This window comes from Rhipicephalus microplus, chromosome 1 (assembly GCF_043290135.1).
Source record: "Rhipicephalus microplus isolate Deutch F79 chromosome 1, USDA_Rmic, whole genome shotgun sequence".
NCBI lineage: Eukaryota > Metazoa > Arthropoda > Arachnida > Ixodida > Ixodidae > Rhipicephalus > Rhipicephalus microplus.
In genome coordinates, this window is record NC_134700.1 from 210964493 (window position 1) to 210986354 (window position 21862).

The window sequence follows — 21862 nt, forward strand, 5'->3', positions numbered from 1 at the left end:
CTTTGAGCGTTTCTATCTATCTATCTATCTATCTATCTATCTATCTATCTATCTATCTATCTATCTATCTATCTATCTATCTATCTATCTATCTATCTATCTATCTATCTATCTATCTATCTATCTATCTATCTATCTATCTATCTATCTATCTATCTATCTATCTATCTATCTATCTATCTATCTATCTATCTATCTATCTATCTATCTATCTATCTATCTATCTATCTATCTATCTATCTATCTATCTATCTATCTATCTATCTATCTATATCTATCTATCTATCTATCTATATCTATCTATCTATCTATCTATCTATATATCTATCTATCTATCTATATATCTATCTATCTATCTATATCTATCTATCTATCTATATCTATCTATCTATCTATATCTATCTATCTATCTATATCTATCTATCTATCTATATCTATCTATCTATCTATATCTATCTGTCTATCTATATCTATCTATCTATCTATCTATCTATCTATCTATATCTATCTATCTATATCTATCTATATCTATCTATCTATATCTATCTATCTATATCTATCTATATCTATCTATCTATATCTATCTATCTATATTTTTCTATCTCTATCTATCTATCTATATTTTTCTAACTTTATCTATCTATCTATATTTTTCTATCTCTATCTATCTATCTATATTTTTCTATCTCTATCTATCTATCTATCTATATTTTTCTATATCTATCTATCTATCTATCTATCTATCTATCTATCTATCTATCTATCTATCTATCTATCTATCTATCTATCTATCTACCTATCTATCTATCTATCTATCTATCTATCTATCTATCCACCACCGACTTTTAGCTCTCCTGGGCGTTTCTATAATGGTATCAATATTAAACTTGGTATGGCATAACATGAAAATCATGACATGTATGTCATGAATATTATGATTTACATTTCATGGTCTTGATGCTCTTGCGGTGGTTTCCTTCACATGGCATGTTGCAAAACTGGTACGGTATGACATGATTGCATAGAAAACACAAGCAACAGACCCTAACATGAAAATCATGACGTGCGTGTCGTGTAACAACATCACTACATGCATGCTCATGATGCGCTGGCGGCCGTTTCGCTAGCTTCACGTATACTAAATTTGGTATTACGGGACGTGAATGGACGACGAAGGTATGATACTGGTGCAAACATGATAAACATGAGATGCGTGTCATGCAACAACATGACTACATGCTACGTTCATGATGCGCTCGTGGCCGTTTCGCTAGCTTCACATGTACCAAACTCGGTGTTATGTGACGCGAACGGACGACATAGGTGAATTACGCATCCAAACATGATAATCACGACATGCGTGTCATGTAACAACATGACTCCATCTCAGACTAATGATGCGCTCGGGGCCGTTTCGCTAGCTTCACATATGCCAAATTTGGTATTACGCGACGCCAATGGATGACGATGGTATGTGGCTGGTGCAAACCTGATAATCATGAGATACGTGTCATGTGAGAACGTGACTACATGCCGCAGTCAAGGCGCCAATACATTTCAACGTGACGTGGTGCGCGTGCTCGCCAGCGTTCATTTCGTCGCGTCACGCCGGCGTTGCCTGTTAGGCCGCAGGAAGGAAAATCGTTGCAGGTAATGTCCCTGATGTAACCGGGTGGAGGAACTGAACGCTGACAAGAGGATAGGGAAAACAAAAACATGGGTTTATGACATTATTTACACATATTTACAGAAAGGAAGGGTTAGTGGTTTAACAAACCACGAGCGTGGTGGTTTAACGTAACATAGTTCAGAGCCCCGTCCCGCACTCTGCTGCGTCGTTTTAAGCCCTGTTGGGCTCCTCCTCTCCGAGTGGAACACCAATCACACACACACAGGTGAGGGGGGCGAGCATGCACGGTCCACGTGAACACTGCATTGTGGTGGCGCCAGCAGGGCTCTTCCTCGTCGTGTGTGTGCCGTTAGCCGAGAGTTCCCACGATCCTGGCCGCATACTTCAAAGGGTCTACCGCACAGCTCGCTCAATTAGCGGGACGCCACGACGTCTCCTCCTCAGGCCAGCAGGGACAATGCCTGGCGGGCATAGGCAGTCGGCCGGTCGGCTAATTGACTGAGGATTAAAGAAGCGCCGCTCCACCGTCAACTCTGTCGCTGGTCACGCCAGCTTTCCGTTGCCCGATGAGTCGCCGAGTCCATTAGTCACCGCTTCTGCTTGAAGGGACGACAAAAGGGGTCCGCATTTGAAGGACGGGAACTCGCCTTTGCTTGCTGCTTGGTCTGGATAATTGCTCACATATTTGACAGCGTCTGTCAGACTGGGCGCCGAAGGGATTAAGAGCCTCTCCAGTGGATCGGCTTTCGCACAAAGGCGTCTGCCCAGACGCATTTCCAGGCCAGACTTAACATGCCACGCCAGGCGCTGGTCCTGCCATATACTCGCATGCAGGCGCGCGCCGCGCTGCGTTGTTTTGACGCATGCGCGTTTCAGCGCATCCGGCGGCCCTCCGTCACTGTCTGGGGAACGCATCGGCGCAAAATCCAGCGTGTCGCATTTTGCGCTGGTTGCCACTGGCATCAGGGGGCGCTGCGAGCGCTCGATGGTGACGGACGCACTCCACATCGCCTCCGTAGATTTTCTGCTATTTCTGCGGACATCCACCTTGGTACCCCTGAAACTTGGATTTATCGTCACCGCCAAGTTCTCCGCTTCGCCTAGACAACACCTTCGTCCAGGTGGGTCCAGTTTTGACAACTTGAGGGACGTCCTTCACTCCCGGCTACAACGCCGCCTCGCTAAGGGCTCTCAGCCCGGCGATGGCGGCCGCTAACGTGGTTACGGGCTATGATCCTACCTCAAGCCAAATGCTGTCCATGGAGATTTCATCCTCCGAAAACACTATGCCATCAGAAGATGAATACCTCGACGACATGGTGAAACTGTGGCAACGCAAGCAAGCGAAATCGAAGTCTGCGTCTCAACAACAACGAGACGCCACGGCGGGCCACCATTCCCCAGCCTTGCAAGGAACGCCGGCGCGCCATCCCTCCGGCGGTGTGCCTACCTCTGCTCCGTCCTCGCAGCCAGCGAAGCAACGCAAGTGGCGTCCGCGTCAAACTCCTCGCCTCTCTCGCGACGACTACATCGTAGTGCTGAAACCTCGCGTTCCCTGCGAGCTACGCACATTTGTCCCGGCCGATCGCGCGGGCGACGCCATCCGCAGCTACCTCGGCGACCGGACTACCACGCAAATTCAAGTGTGGCCAATCTGGGAACAGAACATCTTGGTCTGTAGCACCACCATTTTGCCTATGGCACAGCGACTCCTCGGGGACTTCCAGCTGCAAGTGGGGGATCAGCAGCTGCCCGTTCGAGGCCACGCCAAGGCACCAGGGGATACATGCAAGGGCGTCATCGATGTAAACCCTGCTGAAAGCCCGGAAAAGATAAAATCTGAACTGTATTGGCCTCAAGGTACTATCCTTGCGGTCCGCAAACTCGGAGATTCCGCGGCAGCGGTGGTGACTTTCGAGGGCACGAAGTTACCCCGCTTCCTCTTCTACCACTGCGTGGCGACGTATATCCGCGCCTATAAGAAAACGGTCCCTGTATGCACCAAGTGCGGTACCATCGGTCATCGACCACCTCAGTGCCCTCACGCCGCTCCAACCCAGTGTGCCAAATGTGGAACCCCCGCACCTGCAGGTCTAGATGCCCACGACTGCCACCCCAAGTGCCTCCTCTGCCATGGCGCCCATGAGACTGGGACCAGTGGCTGCACGGCAAAATACCGAAAATATCGGAAACGCAAGCAGCCCTCAACATCTCCTCGAGGGACCACCTCATGTTCGTCACAGCCAGACAGCAGCACAAACCTGCATCATTCGGCTCCACCACTCCACGCCGACTCTCAAGCATTCCCACCGCTCGAAGCACCAGCGGCGGTACCTCAGGTGAGCGGTTGGGCAGGGAAAGCTGCTTCTAAGCCTCTCTCACCCCCTTCTGTCGATCCTCCTTCTCCCGAACTTGCGGCCCTTCGCCAGCAAGTTGCGGCACTTCAAAAGCAAAATTCTCTTTTAACTAAACAACTCGAACTCTTAAATAAGCGACTTCAACCCCAACAACAGTGTACTGCAAAGCCATCCGGTATTGCCTCCTCTGTCCAGGCGGCTACGCCAGCTATGTCCAAGCTTAGTCCTCGCACTAAGTCCACTCCCATTAAACCGCCGGTTCAAGCAGCCATGTGTACTCCAGCACTCGGAACCGGTGTTACATTTACTCCAGAAGCTCTTGAGGCTCCTGGGGCACCTCAGGTTCTCTTGCCCGCTAACCAAACTCTCCCTAGCGAAGAGCACACCCCGCGCGTAGAGGAACGCCTCACGCGCGTCGAAGCTTCGATTAATCACCTCCTCACCAGCTTCTCGGTCCAACGCATAGTAGTAGAGGTTACCCAGGCTATTCAAGCCTGGGCAATCACCCAGTTTCAACCCAAGGCATCGCGTTCCCGCTCCTGCTCGGTGAGCAGTGAGGGTACAGCTCCACGGCGTCGTCGTAAGGTGGCTACCACCACCCCGTCGTCGGACAATGCGGCCTCCGTGCCCCTCCCTGCCTCTGAGGATTCCGAGCGGGACATGGAGGACCAAATATAAAACCTAGGACAGTCACGATGGCTACCAATCGTACGTCCCGTTCAAACATTGCGTCTAAATTCGAAATCATACAGTGGAACCCTGGAGGCTTCGGGAACAGGCGAAAGCGTTCACATCTTTCCCTTTTCCTCAGCTCACTTGGCTCTCAGCCGGCCGTCTTGGCGCTCCAAGAATCTGGCCCTGCTCCATCCCTTTCTGGATACTGCTCCCATGTAGGCGGCACCACCACATGCCTCCTCGTGCATAAAGCTTACACGGCGATACAGATCGACCTCGATCTGGATCTTCCCTACGACTACTGCATGATATCAGTGCTGTCTCAGCGGAGGGGCCAACCATCAATACATATCTTAAACGTGTACTGTCCCCCTCGCCTTGCGAGGGCTTCGTTTGCGCATCTCTTCCATCGGGCACTGCGTATAGCGGCCCGACAACCACTGGTGATTGTCGGGGACTTTAATGCCCCCAGCCCTCACTGGGGTTACCACTACGAGAAGGCCCGGGGCAGAGAGCTCAAGGAGCTCATTTGCTCGTTGAGCCTGACGCTTCTTACCGATCCGGCACAACCCACACGTTCCGGCAACTCGGTCACGCGAGACACATGCCCCGACCTCTCCCTCACCCGTCACATCCGCGATGCTACATGGGAAAATTTAGGCGAAAACCTAGGCAGCGATCACTTTTTACTCCGCATTTCGTTCACACCGCGGCAGAAAATGCGCCAACACTGGGGCCAAGCCCGTCTCACCGATTGGACTCAGTTCAGAATGCAACCATTCCCCGCCGGCCTCTCCTCGACCGAATATGCAGCGTGGGCATCATACGCTCTTCATATGAAACAAGCGAACACTCGCACCCTTGCAACCTCTAATTTGACTCCTGCAATCGATCCACACCTCCTACATCTTTGGCACGCTCGCCGCGGGCTCATAAGGCGCTGGAAACGCAACAAACTTAATCGGGAACTTCGCGCTCGCATTGAGGCGCTCACTGCAGAGGCGGCCGCATACTCCGCACAACTTTCCGATGCTAACTGGGCAGACACCTGTTCGAAGGCTGCAAGCCAGATGAGCTCTAAGAGTGCGTGGCGACTCTTTAGAAGCCTTCTCGATCCCTCCACCACCAGGGGAGAAACGCAACGCCAGCTCCACCGTGTTCTGCATGCATTTCAGGGCACTACGGATGAACTCGCGCGAGAACTTTGTGACCGCTACATCTGCCGCACAATTGATCCCGCAGGCCCAGCATATACGTATTCCGGCGCCCCTAACACCGACCTCGACGCCCCATACACGCTTTCTGATTTACGATTTGCACTCACGAAAATGCTACGGGGCACGGCCCCTGGACGCGACGGAATCACAGTATCGCTCCTGGCAAATCTTCCCGACCAAGCACACCTCTCGCTACTCCAGCTTATAAATTCGATATGGGACGGTTCTCCGCTTCCAACGGAATGGACCACATCGGTCGTGACATTCATTCCCAAATCGGCAAAGTCCGTTAGTATTGAGGCACTGAGACCCATCTCACTTACGTCTTGCGCAGGCAAACTCATGGAAACCATGGTTCGCGAACGCCTTTCAGCCTACTTGGAGGCCAGGAGCACCTTTGCCGACACGATGTTTGGCTTTCGCCCGCATCTGTCGGCGCAGGACGTCCTGCTCCAGCTTCAACACGATATCATAGAGCCGACTACTATGCGCCATAACGATAAAGCCGTGCTCGCTCTCGATCTCCGCGGGGCGTTCGACAACGTCAAACACAGCACTATACTCACTAACCTGTCTACCACAAACTGCGGGCAGAAGACTTTCAACTACATTCGCGCCTTTCTATCACATCGCACCGCCTTCATTCGCCTTAATTCTGCCGAACACGGCCCGTACTTATTAGGCACGCGGGGTACACCTCAAGGGGCAGTTCTGTCTCCTCTGCTTTTTAACCTGGCGATGATGAACCTCCCCTCTCTTCTAAGCGAGGTCGAGGGAATACAACACGCACTATATGCGGACGATATCACAATCTGGACCAACACCGGCTCCTTAGCGCAAATCGAAGAACGCCTGCAAAAGGCTGCCCTTCTGGTGGACACCTACGCAGGTTCATGCGGCCTGGAGTGCTCTCCAGCTAAATCGGCTCTTCTTTCAGTCTCTCCGCTACCGCCGCCTCAAATTTTTCTTCCGTCCGGGCCCATCCCGTCAGTGCAAAATATTCGGGTTCTTGGCCTTCACCTCACATCGTCCTTGGATCCAAAGGGCACAATAGCAGGCCTCAGACGCACCAGCGAACAGGTGAGCCGCATGATACGGCGAGTTTCTACCAAGCGCCGCGGCCTCCGCGGGTCTCAGTCCCTCCGATTGGCCCACGCGTTTGTGACCAGTCGCGTCCTCTACGCCTTGCCTTACCTTCACCTGCGTCGTCGACACGAGCACCAGCTGGACGTCCTTCTTCGTTCAGTATACAAACGCGCTCTGGACCTACCTATTGCAACTTCCAACAGCCGATTCACGGCTCTGGGGGTACACAACACCTTTGCAGAGATGCACGAAGCTCATCGCGTTAACCAAATCAATCGACTGTCGCAGACGCCTTAGGGGCGCCGTCTTCTACACAGACTTGGCCTTAACCCGATATCTGACCAAGACCCTCTGCAGCCGGTACCAGAGCTCTGGCGTCAAAAGCTATGGGTGGAACCTCTACCCCGTAATATGAACCCTGACCTCCATCCTGGCCGTAGACTAGCACGCGCCGCGGCCCTTCATACGCGACACTCCGATCGTCCTGGTGTTTTCTACGTGGACGTCTCGGGTCCCTCCCCCTCGGGTCACTTCACGGCTGCCGTGATTACAGAGGGCAAACACGTAGATGGCCTCTCCTTTCGAGCAGACACAGTAACGCACGCTGAAGAGGTTGCCATAGCTTTGGCCGCCTCTAACCCTGCCTCACGCACCATCCTGACGGACTCGCGCTCGGCCTGTTCTCAGTACCTTCAGGGTTCCATTGCTCCGCTGGCGGCTAGCCTACTACAGGCAGCCTCTTGGCGCTTTAACCCTCATCCCATTCGTATAGTGTGGACCCCATGCCACTCGGGCCTGCCCGGCAACGAGGCGGCAAATGCCGCTGCCCGCGCTTCTCATGTCCGGGCCGTTGCCCCTCCATGTCCCGAGACGGAATCTGGCAATACCAACCTGACGCGCTTTCGCGAAATTTTGGCTTATTACCGGGCTTCGCGCCGCCTCTACCCGGACCCCGCACGCGGTTTGGAGAAAGCGGACGAACGACTGCTACGCCGCCTGCAGACGAACACCTTTATAAGTCCGGCGGTCGCCAGGCACTTTTTGCCGGAAATCAATGGCACCTGCTCGACCTGTCATGTGCTCGCCGACACATATCACGTCGTAGCATCGTGCCCAGTTAATCCCGTCCCTTTCTCATCCCCTTTTCCTATCCCAACTAGAGAGGCTTGGGAGGAGCACCTGCTCGGCTGCTCTACCTTGGCTGCACAACGCTCCTTGGTGGAGCGCGCACGGGCAGCTTCCAGCTCCACTGGCGTCCCGGAATAGGGTCTTGCCACTCTAGCACGCCGATGGGCCACGTCGGCACTCTCTAGTAAACTTTTTCTGAAATAAATGTTTTTTACCACCACCTACCACCACTGGCATCAGACTACAAAGTTCTCTCGTTTTGCTAACGTAGCGTCGCTGTGCCCAACGTGCGCGCGCGTCAACGCTACACTGGAGTATATTGGGCCCTTCATGATGCTCTCGCGGCCGTTTTGCTAGCTCCACATATACCAAATTTGGTGTTACGTGACGTCAATGAATGAAGAAATACATGACTGGTGCAAACATAATAATCCTGATAACCTTGTCATCAAATAACATGCCAACATACCACGCTCATAGCGTTATCGCGGTCATTTTGCTAGCGATATTTGGTATCACGTGATCTGAATAGATGACGGAGGTAAACGACACATCTAAACATGATAATAATGACACGGAAGTCATGTACGGCATCATTGACCTCCATTTTGTTGCTTAGTGCTGATTTTAAAATGACATAATCACATTTCTCATTCGTGCTTAGCATATCATCAATTCACCGCATCATTCGTCTGTGATGCGATTGTGCGTGTTTGAAAAGTGTGCCACACCATCAGCCTCAACCAAAAAGGATGATGAAGATGACGCTCGGTTGCTGCACGTGTGGGCGTGATCATTTTAAGCCAATAATGTGCCTCCAGAGATTTAGGAGAGCCACCGGAGAAAAAAAAATGGCAGCATATCCACGGAGTGAATGATGGAGAGTGGGGAGAAGCATCCGTCGGTCCATTCGTTCTTGCTTCCGTCCGTCCATGCGTCCGTCGGTGTGTACGTCCATGCGTCCATTCACCCGTCCCTGTGTGCGTATGTTCGTGCGTCCGCACGTCGATCTGTGCGTCCGTCCCGGCGTTCGTCCATGCGTCCATCCATGCGTCCATCCATGCGTCCATCTGTCGGTGCAGCAATCCGTGAGTCCGTCCATGCATCTGTCTGTGTGTCCGTTCGTCCATCTATTCAACACTCCAAGTACCACCATCTCGCATCTTTTCATCATATATTCCCCATATAGAAGCACCGCCATCCAGGGGACATTCCAAGGACTAAATGAGAGGTGGCACACGCACACTTTCTTACGGCTTGCGCTTCGTGTCTACTTCCCACCTTTAACCACCTCGAGTTCATGGTATATACTAGTTCACTGTATTCGTGGCACTGCGGCCCAACGCTCGCTAAACCTTTCTAAAACCAAGGAGGTTATGCCCAGCGAGTATAACGTAGCAACCCTTTCTTGTCAGATAGTGCTCAATGTACATGCCAATGGCTGCTAAGGGGGAATGAGAGACAGGAGAATTCGGCTTTTAGTTAACGCGTACGCTGCGAATTTTTTTATTGTTCAACAACACGCATAAGAAATCTTTCACCGGCACCACCTTGGAGGTAAAAATGTAAGGCTGGTTACACACTACGACTACTACTACGACAACGAGGAACGGACGGGTGGCGCTATTAGGAGCTTCGCCCCTAAAACAGCGAAGCCAGGCAGACGTGGTTGAGTCGGGACCAAGTGTAGAAGGTGGCCAGGGTGCGGGAGTGGTGGCCAGCAGAGCTCCTGTATCAAGGTCCCAGCGGGCTCCCACATGGATACAGAGCTTCTTCTCGCCACCTGCCGTGGGCCAGGCTTGTTCTGGTCTTCTGGCGTTGGCCAAGAAAAGTCTCCGACCTCGTGTGTGAGCTGCGGCTGCCGAACGCCGAAAGGTCACTGACCTAAACTGGGCCGACGCTTTTCTCCCTCCTAGGCAACGATGTGGGCGTCTCTCAACGTATTCGCCAGACTTCCCCTGCTGCACGAGTGCGTCTTCGCTGTTACTCTGTCGCATCAGCTGCAAGGAACGCGCCCCGGTGTATGGTGATATGGGTTTGCTCCTGTGATCATTCATTTCCGTGCACTGCTCGCATCTTTTAGCCATCTATTATTCCTTTTAAGCTCCTTCTACTTTTGCATGCTCCGTTCTTTGTCTGTTGTTTACTCTCTTTTGGCAGTTTCGCAAGTATATTGAGTGTTGGGGATTTTGGGGGAAACAAATGGTCTTGTCAGCTGATTTCCCGATGACGGTTATGCCATCAACAGGAAGAACATCAGGTTGTCATCAACAGGAAGAACATAGCCCAGTGTTTCGTGAGCTCTTAAGGTGAGAGGGCATGAGCTAGGATTGCAAACGACAATTCCGGAAGTATCTTGGTGAGGTGGCAGAACGGCGTATGGCAGAGACGTACCGTGGCGGCGACTGAAAACGTCAGATGGGGAGGGAGAACACAACGGTAGAGCCGGACAATTCAGTGCGATTGACGGAGACAACGATGGCACTAAGAGGAGGAACATCTATGTCGGAAGCAACAAGAAGCTTGCCAAGGTGAGTGACCTCATTGTCGGTAGATGGCGCACCAGAAAACACAGAAAATTCCACCTGCGCGCGAGCGCAGTCAATTACGGCATGGTGGCGTGACAAAAAATCCCATCCAAATATCACGTCGTGGGAACAAGTGGCCAACACGAGAAACTCGATGTGGTACAGGACGTCCTGAATGATTACTCTCGCCGTACATGCCCCGACTGGTCGAATAGGTTGCGTGCTCGCGGTATTCAGCAATACGTCGGAAGGCGGCGTCGTTACTTTTCGTATCGAACGGCAGAGTTTTTGACTCATCACAGATATGGCGGCACCCGTGTCAACAAGCGCAAGAGTTCGTAGACCTTCAACAAACAGTTCCAGGACGTTTGTGGAGGACGGGTGAGGACTTCTACAATGCGACGATTTCGCAGCTTGTGCCTCGGGAGCTGCGGCAGTCAGTTTTCCGTCTCTGCGGGGTTCGGTCGGCGACGCAGCGGGGACGGAGAACGGTAGTGGCGTGGTGAGGATGAGCGACGGGGACCGAATGGTCGGTATTCGGCAGCAGGGTGGTGGTCTATGTTGGATGGGGACTGGTCGCGTTGCACTTATTGTCGGTCGCATTGACGGGGCACTTCTCGTTGCGCGTTGTACGGGGCCGAGAAAGAGTCGTCAGAGTACCTCGGAGCTGCAGCCAGGCCCGTTGCGAAGCGCCGGCGACAGAAGTGCGCCACGTGACCTGCATATCCGCATGCGTAACAGATCGGACAATTGTCAACTGTGCGCCAAGGGTTTCTGTTATAGCGCTGTTGTGTTGCTGGAAGTGGCGTCGTTGGTACTCGTACAGGCTGGGGAGTCGGCCAAAGTGGAGGTCGTGGTGGAGTAGCAGCAACAGCAGCGTAAGTTAATGGCGCGGTGACAGGTGTTGTCTGAGAGACGGACGGCAGTGCCTCAAAGACCTGCGCCTGTATTACCTGTCTGATGGCGGGCGCGAGACGCTCAGAAGAGGGTTCCGTTGCCGGTTGATATGACAGACATGAAAGTTTTCGGGCCACCTCCTCGTGCACATACCGTTTGATTTCTGACATGATTGCGTTGTGGTCTCCACCTAGGGTCGATGGCCCGAGTGTTTCGTCGGTAGCCGCTGGCCGCCGTGTCATGACCCGTTGTTTGCGCAATTCCTCGAAGCTATGGCAAAGAGTGGCGAGTTCGGACACGGTACGGGGGCCCTTGGCCAGCAGCATCTGGAAGGCGTCGTCGTCTATTCAAAACATGTTTGATCTTGTCTGCTTCGATCATGAAAGGGTCAAGGCGCTTGCACAAGTTGAGCACATCCTCGATGTAGCTTGTGAAGCCTTCCCCCTAAAGCTGTGCGCGTCCCTGTAGGCGCTGTTCGGCACGGAGCTTGCGTACCTCGGGGCGACCGAATACATCGGTAATGCGTAGCTTAAAGGCACCCCAACTGGCGAATTCCGAGTGGTGGTTGTTGAACCAGAGACTCGCTAACTCTTTCAGGTAGAAGGGTACATATTGCAGCTTCGATGTGTCGTCCCACTTGTTGCTTGCGCCTACCTTTTCAAATGTCGACAGCCAATCTTCTACGTCTTGCTCATCGGTACCGTCGAAAAAAGGTGGACCACGCACGCGTAGCGCAGTGGGCACGATGACCATCGGAGGCTGGGTCGTACCTTGCTGGGAGTTTTCTTCAGCCATTTCTGGGATGGCAGGTAGCTTCCTGTTGCGGAGTTCCAGGTTGAGTTACCCCACACCTCCACCCCTCTGAAACGGGGTTTATTGGCGCGGGTAGTACTTGCACAGCCGGTCTATTAATGTGGAAAGCGGGCGGCAGCAATAGACCCAGAAATCACAACACTCGGCGCAAACGCTCGCGCTTGGCTCCTCTCGCTAAAGGCGTGACCCACTGCGGCACATAATCTTCTTCCTCTCTACACATCGAATTTCTGTTTACACGAACCTACACGAGAGCTTGCCCATTAAATAGCCTTGTGACAATTGGCGTACGGCGACAAAAGAGACCATTTTCCACTTACCTCTCCACTCTGAACAGGAAAATAAGCAGGGCTGACCTAGAAGAGTTGGCAAGACGAATGGGTCTAAAAGGCAAGGAAATGGTCACTTGGTGTGAGGAACACGAGACGCGCATTCGCAAAGAGAGATAGCGGGAAATTGAGTTTGAAAGGGAACAGAGAAAGAAGGAAAAGGAAATTGAAGAGCTAAAGCAAAAGACGTTTCAGATGCGGCTAAAACTGGCGGAGGCCGAAGCGAGGGAACTAAAACGTAAAGACTGGCGAGAGGAGTATTCGTATCTGAGTTCCAAAGAGCGGATAATCGATTTGTTTTCAGTGATAGGACTTTTATGAGTCATTCAGTTTCTCTTTTCGATGGCACACTTGAGAACGCCTGTGATGCAACTTTAGGTGCATATTCCCTACAAGTAGACGGCAGAGTCGAAGGGAAGAGTGAGGGCGAGAACGGTCGTGGTTTGCTGACCGTGATCAATATATCTTAGCAAGAAGTTTCAGAAAAGGGACAGGCGAGTTCCTTGTATAGCCATGTGGCTTCGCGAACGGGTGCAACGGCATGCACATTTATAGAAGAGGCATGGAGTGTTCTAGACAACCCTGATGAAAGGGTGATTGATGTTCGCATAGAGTGCACACCCGAAAACCAAGGGGCAGTCCCTAGAAGAGCTGTAAATTCTTCCGGTGCATGAAGTAAAACAAGTGACATAGCAATAAGCGTATACCTTGTAGACAACTCTGAGGTGGTAGCCGTAGAGTCATCCCGTGTAACACTACCAGATGTAAGCAGTGGCACAGGCAAAGTAGGGGAACATACAGTTAGCTCACCTGAACGTGTCGTAATGATTACGTCATGTCAAAGTAGAGTGCGAAGTAAAGTGCGTTTCGTGTAAAGAGCAGGAAATGACTACGAAATAATTCAGTTTGGAAAACAAAGAGTAGTTATATGAAGTAGCATGTGACTTGCGTACAAGCCAAGTAGAAGACTCAGAGGGAGTTGTAGTAGTGCCTGTCTGCATGCCACTAGCTGTAGTAACAGATGCGACTGGCAGGGCTGATGGCCACGTGGATAACTATCGTATGAACAGACAGAAGTTCATAATTAGTTTTGATGAGATTTACACAAGTAAGCTGACAAAAAGGGCAGAAACACCTGTCTAAGTGTATATGACAGTGTCACAAGTGGAGCCAGTGACTAATGATCAAGTAGAATGCCAGGAAGGCCTAAATATGCAGGTCGACTGTATTCACAGTAAAACGGCTGGCCTTGCAAAAAAGTGAACAAGAATACAGCAAGCCAGTTATACTGCAAAGCTCTTTGAGCAATGAGGAAGCTCAGGTGCACTCTCTGGTGTCAGCTGATCAGGAAGACGTTCCGGTTACGATCTTTGATCTCTCAAATACTTTTGGGCCTAGACGAGGCGATGATGTTACTAAACAGGACACGAAGGTTCCAGACTGCTAACACTTGTAAAATACAGCTACTGTTGTTGTCCAAGCATAGCCACACTAACGCAATCAGCTTGTTGGACTGTCAGATCGCCCTGAGGCAGAACTACAGGCAGGTGTCCGATTGGAAACGCTACAAGGTTTTAGTTTTGCATGTGGATGAAAGAAACAAATATGCTGTTCGTCTGGTGTGGGACGCTATAACCTGAGAGTCGAGTTTAAATAATAGGTCGCTGCAGACGGATTAAGATCACATGGACAAAGACTTACATCGTTTGTATATATGCTGGGTTTAAAACTAAGTTCACAAGAAGTGTGATTTTCTTAGTTTTGGGCAGGGCACTGTAGCTGGCTGTGAACTGTATAGTTGACTTCCAGTAAATTTGTGTGAACGTATAAGATACAATAAGTGTATTGATTGTAAGATTGTAGTTAACGTCGGGCAGGATGTGTGTTGTGTGTGGTGAAAAGCGCACTTATCTGCAGTTTTTTTATGCCGGAAATAACTTTTCGAAAGGGGGGCTTTAGTGATGTGATTGTGTGTGTTTGAAAAGTGCGCCATGTCATCAGCCTCAACCAAAGAGGACGATGTAGATGACGCTCGGTTGCGGCACGTGTGGGCGTGAACATTTTAAGCCAAAGGTGCCTCCGCGGAGATTCAGTAGAGCCACCGGAGAAAAAAGCGAATCCAGGCAGACGTGGCTGAGTCGGGACCGAGTGAAGAAGGTGGCCAGGGTGCGGGAGTGGCGGCCAGCAGAACTCCTGCATCAAGGTCCCAGCGGGCTCCCAAATGGACACATAGCTTGTTCTCGTCGCCTCAGGCGGCACATTGGCGACGCCTAAAAACTCGGACTGCTCCATACCCCGTATTACTAAGCGCCCGTTACCCAGACCAAGTCCCCTCCTCGTGCAAACTTTGAGGCAAATCAGGGGACTTCCTCCACATACTCCTCACATGTCCGACCTTCCCACATCCCCCACCTCCGGCTGTGGCAGTGTCGTACTGGGAGACCATCATGACCAGCACTTCTGCGTTTGATCAGCGCCGTATCATCTCGTGCGCCATGAAGAGGATTGCACTTCAAGGGCTTTGCTTTGTAAGGGTGCCTTCTCACCGTGAGGAAGCGCCCATGAGCCATGAGGGGGCTCGGCCCCCATGCTCTGAAGTGGCAATAAATGTTTCTACCCGCCCCCCTTCTCGTCGCCTGTCGTGGGCCAGGCTTGTTCTGGTCTTCTGGCGTTGGCCAAGAAACGTCTCCGGCTTCATGTGCGAGCTGCGGCTGCCGAACGCCGAAAGGTCACTGACCTAAACTGGGCCGACGCTTTTCTCCCTCCAGGCAACGATGTGGGGGTCTCTCAACGTATTCGCCAGACTTCCCTGCTGCACGATTGCGTTTTCGCCGTTACTCCGTCGCATCAGCTGCAAGGAACCCGTCCCGGTGTATGGTGATATGGGTTTGCTCCAGTGACCATTCATTTCCGTGAACTGGTAGCATCTTTTAGCCATCTATTATTCCTGTTAAGCTCCTTCTACTTTTGCATGCTCTATTCATTGTCTGTTGTTTACACTCTTTTGACAGTTTCGTAAATATATTGGGTGTTGGAGATTTGGTTGGAAGCAAATGGTCTCGTCAGCTCATTTTCCGATGACGGTTATGCCATCGATTTTCTGTTTACACGAACCTATACGAGAGCTTGCCCATTAACTATCCTCGTGACATTAACTCAACGAAGCGAGAGAGGATCAAATCCCGGCCGTGGCGGAGGCATTTCTTTATGGAGGTGAAATCGCTAAGGGCTGTGCGCTTAGATTTAGGTGCACGTTAAAAAAACCTAAGTGGTCGAAATTTCCGGACCTCTCTACAACGGCGTTTATCATAATCATATCATAACTTTGGATCGTAAAACACCAGCAGTTGTGACTATTAACATGATTTGATTTGTGGTGTTTAACGTCCCAAAACCACTATATGATTATTAGAGATGCCGTAGTAGACGGCTCTGAAAATTTCGACCACCTGGGGTTCTTTAACGTGCACCCAAATCTGAGCACATGGGCCTACAACATTTTCGCCTCCGTCGGAAATGCGGATGCCGCAGCTGGGGTTCGATCCCGCGACTTTCGGGTCAGCAGCCGACTACCTTAGCCACTAGACCACCGCGACGGGGTTGACTATTAACATGAAGCGAGAGTAAAGCCTTCACCTCAACCCCGAAGTTTTCATGAGTGAGCTTACGTCCCTTGTACAGAGCTCATAGCTCATAATCTTAACATGCTTTGTCCCAATAGGTAAGCTCACTATAAAATTCCTTTCCCATCGCTGGTCACGTAGCCAGTGGGTTGCCAGACCACCGGCTTAAGTTCTTGATCTTTAATAATGAGACTCGGACCTGTAACAGACGAGATCACTGGTAAAGATGGAAGTGCAACTTGAACACCCCTAATTACCTATAGTTAACAATGACTACGGCCAGTTTTAGCCTGACATCGCTCGTCTGAGGTATCAATAATGCATCAACGTACTCCCAACCACTAATAAGGCAGTTTTAAATGATAAAACTGTGACGTTTCTGCTTGATCGTCGCTTCCTTTTGTTTTATTTATATTACAGCGAAAGCTGTTATGAAGTCACAACCCGGGTCTTGCGCAGCGCCGTAGTTGTCCGCCCCCACCACCCTCGGTGTCCGTAACCATATCCCACGAAATTAGAAAAAACAAACAAAAACCTAGTATCAATGACACAGTGGGGCTCGAATGCGGGTTCGCTGGGTGCCAGCCCAGTATTTCAACACTGAGCCACGCCGGTGCGTGGGAATCGTCGGCGAACTTGTTTTGGGCAGGCTCGATGTCGGGAAAGCAATCGATAAAGTGTTTTAAAACAGCGAAACAACAAGCAGTCGTCACACAATGCGAATAGCGTAACAAGTAGGTCGTCCAATGTTCTAACACATTACAAAAGCTTGTTTTTTTTCAGATATTAACTGTAGCGCATGCCCACTTCAGGCATTATTCCTCGTCGTCGTCAGCCACTGCAGGAACAATTGGCACAAAATTCCTTGCAATAATTTATCGGATATCATGCTTCTCACAAGAATGACAAAAAATAGCATAGCGAATGCCGGCCTACTACCCTAATTTTTTTTTATTATCGATGCCGTAGTGGACATCAAGCAAGCGTGCTTGCAGCAGTTACCCAATGAGTGTTTAGAAAGGGCTCTGAAAGGCCTCTCTACTAGCTTACGCTGTGACTGTGCTGCGCCTTCCACGCAGGCCTGGCGTTTTAGGGGCGAAGCTCCTGAAGGCGAAGGTCTGTTCATCCCTTGTATGTATGTAGTAGTACGTAGACACCGGTGGCACATACCCGCTTTAGAGCGTGTATGTGCCACAGTGGTTGCGAGGTGAGAGATGGCGGTACTTGGAGTGTTCACTAGATGGGAGCATGGACGGATGGATAGATGCGCGGACGTATGGACGTATGGACGCACAGATGGACGGATGCATGGACGAATGGACGCACGGATGGTCGCGCAGACGGACGGAAGCATGGACGGGCTGACGGACGCTTCGCCCCACTCATCATCATTCGCTCCGCCGATATGCTACGATTTTTTTTTCGACACTTGCTATTCTGAACACCATTAACACGTTAACGTGGCTGTGGTACGTTCGTTGCTATAGTTGCAGACTTTATCACGTCTCGTGAACTTAATTGGGGTTAATAGTCCCGACTGTTTTGATTTTACACATGGCGAGCTAAGCCCGTCATTTGCAGGAAAGTCAATATGGAGATAGTGAGCTTTGACCTCGGCAGGCGATCTGTGAATACGTTAAGCGATGATAGTACAGTGCCGATAACAAAAATGACGAAAAGGCGGCCACCACGTGCGAATGTGATACGAGACCGTAGGCAGCATTGGACGCAGTGCTGACATTTTTTTTTTCTTTTCTTCTCGTGCTGACGATAGACAAGGTGGAGGGGGAGAGGGCGACATGTTTATCGCTAGCCCGCAAAAAAAAAAAAATAATGACGGCGCTGCGACGAATGCCGATTACAGTCTCGTATCACATTCGCACGTGGTGGCCGCTTTTCCGCTGAAGTTTTTGGTTTCCGTTTTATCGGCACTATCCTATCATCGCTTAACCTATTCACGGGTAGAAAGCGACGTTCGCGTGAGGGCAGTTCTTGATAATTCCTTGAGCTTACTTGTGAGGGCATGAAAAAACGACGCGCGGTAGGCGCAATCATGCGGTATTTTATTTTATGAATCTCGTGCACATTAAAAGGCTGGAAGAAAATTAGGCAGCACGGTTATCTTTTCAGAGATTGAAAATTTCAGTATCTCTAGTTAAGTGCTATAAGTTCTGTATTAAATATTTTTTTTCTCTAGAGTCACTATTTGAAAAGTTTATTAGGCAATTTAGGTTAATTGTGAAGTTTGGTGGGTCCAAAAACGTTTCCATGTGCTCTATATGGCTCAGAAAAATACTGTTCTAATTGTAGACGCGTAGCAGGTATGTAATTTTTTGTTACTTGGTGCTTTTTAGCTGAAGCAGCCCGTATAGACACCTTTTATTCTGTTCGGCAATCAGTTATCTCATAATTCGTACGAACGCCCAACTATCGGCCATGCACTAAAGTTTTATTAATAACATATTAAAGTGTCGTCATCGTAATCATCATCATTACTCACCACCACAACGCTTCTTCTCTGTCGTCATTGTCGTCCCATTTTTTTCCTGCTTTTTAGACACCATATGTTTACGACTTGATTTGATTTGTGGGATTTAACGTCCCAAAACCACGATATGATTATGAGAGACGCCGTAGTGGAGGGCTCCGGAAATTTTGACCACCTGGGGTTCTTTAACGTGCACCCAAATCTGAGCACACGGGCCTACAACATTTCCGCCTCCATCGGAAATGCAGCCGCCGCAGCCGGGATTCGAACCCGCGCCCTGCGGGTCAGCAGCCGAGTACCTTAGCCACTAGACCACCGCGGCGGGGCTATGTTTACGACTTCGACTGTCGGGATAAATAAGTTGTCTTTCGCCTTGATTTGATCGACGAAACGTCCAGTGTGCCGCTTGGCCAACTGTCTGCATATATCGACCGTCATTTGTCGGAGCGATTCTGGGCGTGGGTCATTTATTGAATATTTGATCAGGAGCAACATCCAATCACTGTGGGATGAAAAGGAGGCCTCGGGAGACGTCACCTTTACATAAACAGTCATCTGCGATCGAGTTCACTTATAGAACGAACGACAATATGCCACCTTACTTCGTAGGCGCTTTTTTTTTTCTGAAAATAGTGCCACACGCATTTTTTTTTTTTCATTTTCAACTGACCGGGCTTAACACAAACAAAAGCTGTTACACTTGTTGTCACAGCTCGCTGCTGCATGGGTCGAATCGGCATGATATTTCTGGACTGTTGTAAAAAGATTGCACGCACAACGCGAGTAGTTGAGTAAGTTCTGGATTTAACAAGATCATCAGTCATAACACTAAAATCTTCACGTTTGGGCGCGACACTAAACGTTTCAGGGGCTTCGGATTGTTAGTTGCCATGAACAGACGATTGCGCGTTCTGACATACAGTGCCTCAAACATGTCAATTTGAGCCAGCGGCACGACGAGCCGCCCAAGCTTACGCTAAGAAATTTGATATTGTGACATCAAAAACAACTGCCATATTTCAAAAAATAACGTTGTTTCCTCGTGAATGAAATGAAGGTTACAGTAAACGTCTACGCAACACCCAACCTTTATAAAGCCATAGAACCGGTAAGAAATGGTACATTTTTAGGCCTAAAGGGGGCGTATACTGGACGTCCCGAGGTCGAGTAATGCCGTGTACTTTTTCGGTCGTTTCTAATTATAGAAGTGTACTGCCCTTAATATAAAACGGTTCAGCATTTTTTATATATGGTATATGCGTGTTTACATTACCAGCACATTTGAGTGAAAATTTCACTGGGATTCTTAAAATTCAATCGAATGATAAATGTTATTTCTTCGAGAATTGACTGCACGGTATCCACTTTGGTTAATCATTGTTATTTTCATGCATATATGAAAAATAAAAGAAAAAGTAAGCTAGGTTAGAGTCTGCCAGCCTGTAAACACGATATTAGCATGAAGTAGACAAAAAACAAAGTTGATATTTCAAAATATACAAAAATAAATAACCAGAAGCACGGTGCATGTATAATTTCCGACATATGAAGAATGGGCAGACGTGTTTGGCCACCCTGTGGCTAACTAGATTGGGCACAAAACAAACGAATAACGAGACAAAACTAACCACCAAGGCAAAATAGATCTCACGAAACTAAACAGTGACTATTTCTCATGTAGCACTTATTTGTAAAAAGATGGATATAAGAGGAAGTTTTGTTGCTTAACCAAGGCTGTTTTAGTATTGGCAAATTATTGTAACCCCCACCTAAAACAATGTAGTTCATATATAAAATATCTGCATTGAACAATACGTATTGTGTGCTTCTTGCTCACAAATTGTTCCCCAGAGGTTGCATAGCCGACAACATGCGCCAAACTAGTCCTCCCGTGCGTGATGGATTGTTGAATTGTTTCTAGAAGGGGCGGGCAGCTAAGCAATAGATATAGCTCGCAGTATCTCCATTGTAGGATATCTTCATGCCGCCTCAAGCGACCAGACGAGGTGGCCGAGTGGTTAAGGCGTTGGACTGCTAATCCAATGGGCTCTGCCCGCGTGGGTTCGAATCCCATCCTCGTCGAACTTTGTCTTTTTTTTACTTTCATAACTCGGGTGACTCATCAAACTATTTCATTTTTTAAGGTGACATTTTGCGAGTGTAGTTGAGGAATGTGCTTTTTTTTTGCAAAAAGTTTGAAGTTGTCTAACTAGAAAAAAAGGGGGGTGGGAGGGGCTAGAACTAAGGACGCTGTAGCATGCACTTGACCAAAGTCATAACGCTTGTACAATCTGTGGTGCGGCGAAGCGACAATTGCGCAACACGCAAAACGAAAACAAGGAGGAAGGAAAAATGAGGCCGGGAGGTGGATTTGTTCATGACAAAATTCTTCAAGCAAGATAAATGGAGAAGGACAGCGTCACTCAAGTAGAGCAAGCACAAAATATACAATCCAGAAACAACAGCACGGGCACATAAACATCTTTGTTTTGGTGAATAGTAAAAATGTAAATCTAAAAATACAACTTTTTAGTCTGTCTGCATAACGTAAGGAACATAAGAATGAATATTGAGGGCTCATTTATAGCGATGGTATCGTTTTGACAGATTTGATATCTTCAGTTTTTTTGGTCAGCTGCTCCCTAGTTAAAAAAGATCTTGTGCTACATGACGCGACCTGGCAAAAGTAATAAAAAAAAGTGTTCCACTCTCACCGTCATTGCGACGAGCACCGTTGACCAAGACTTCCAGCTCTGCATGCATACCTGACAAAGTGGACGAGAGGACGACCGCCGCAGTAGTTCAATTGGTAGACATCGGATGCGTTATTCAAAAGGTCGCAGATTCGATCCCTGGAGCGGCAAGTTGATTTTTCGTCTGCTTTCATTAGATTCATGTATTAATTACTGCAAGGCAGTTACACCAGCTCATTAACATCTCTTACACCTTTCTTGACGTCATTATATGTTAGTGTTAACTAAGATGAATGACATAAGTAACAGTGTCATACATTATTCAGCTTGCAGACGTTTGCTCTGATTGTACACCGAGGTGTAACAAGACTACCAACTATGTTTACATAGAGAGAGAA

The 21862-nt window shown here is 49.4% G+C and overlaps 1 non-coding gene across 1 annotated transcript; it reads left to right on the forward strand.

Moving 5' to 3' along the window:
• Window positions 1-20771: 20771 nt before the first annotated feature.
• TRNAS-GCU (transfer RNA serine (anticodon GCU)) lies at window positions 20772-20853 on the forward strand. Its single transcript has one exon. It is a non-coding gene; the product is annotated as a tRNA-Ser (tRNA).
• The last annotated feature ends 1009 nt before the right edge of the window (window positions 20854-21862 follow it).